We start from the raw sequence: 912 nt of genomic DNA, 5'->3' as shown, positions 1-912 counted from the left end.
ACTGGCCTGAACATGAGAAGGTCAAGTGTGCATCTTTCTGCTTCACTGGGGATGCCAGGATGTGGTGGGATCAGGTCAAGGCGAAGAGGGTCGTCAATGAAATGAAATGGTCGGACTTCGAGTCGGAGTTCTTTGAAGAATTCTTTCACATGAGGGTGACCAACAAACACTATGACGAATTCACAGAATTTCGTCAAGGCGATCTGACAGTAAGCGAAGCTGTCAAAAGATTCAACCGACTGGCACGCCTATGTCCGGAGTTGGTCCGTACTGAGAAGGAGAAGGTCCGACTCATGCTGAAGATGTTACGGCCTGAGATAGCCATGAATGTGGCTGGCGGAGTCACCAAGCCGCAAACTACTGAGGAACTGATCAGTGGTGCTTTGGCTACGGAGCATTACATGAACAGTATGAAGCAACAGAAAAAGGCATCGTCTGAGGTGAAGGCAGAGAATAAAACTCATTCTGGTGGGAGTTATAACCGCAAGGACAAAAGGAAATGGAACAAGTCCAAGGGCGGTTCAACAAATAAGAAACCCAAGTACACCCCATGTGCCAAGTGCGGGAAACTTCATCCTGGAGAATGTCGGGTTGGGAACGAATAAATGTTTTACATGTGGAAAAGAAGGGCATAAGGCTCACGCCTGCCCTACTAAGTTCCCGGCATCATCCCAACAGCCGCAACAACAGTTGCAGTACCAGAAGGCACCGGCACAATTGCACTATATGCCAGCTGCACTGGAAGGTCCTCAGCTGAACCAAGGAAGGCTGGAGGCCCCTCCAGTTGTGACAAATGCCAGGGTTTTCTCTATCACAAAGGAGGATGTGGCGAATGCTTCAACCGTTGTCACAGGTCAGATATTGATTTACAGTCAGTTTGCTACTACATTATTTGATACTGGGGCAACGCAT

General features: G+C 48.6%; 1 pseudogene; it reads left to right on the top strand.

The window, feature by feature from the left end:
• Window positions 1-293: 293 nt before the first annotated feature.
• Window positions 294-903, top strand: LOC141819440 (uncharacterized; annotated as a pseudogene).
• The last annotated feature ends 9 nt before the right edge of the window (window positions 904-912 follow it).

Source organism: Curcuma longa, unplaced genomic scaffold (genome assembly GCF_044706935.1).
Source record: "Curcuma longa cultivar G26 ecotype Majalengka, Jawa Barat unplaced genomic scaffold, ITB_CL_G26_1.1 contig_6404, whole genome shotgun sequence".
In the NCBI taxonomy this organism is placed as follows: Eukaryota; Viridiplantae; Streptophyta; class Magnoliopsida; order Zingiberales; family Zingiberaceae; genus Curcuma; species Curcuma longa.
This window is presented reverse-complemented; position numbering and strand designations above follow the sequence as displayed.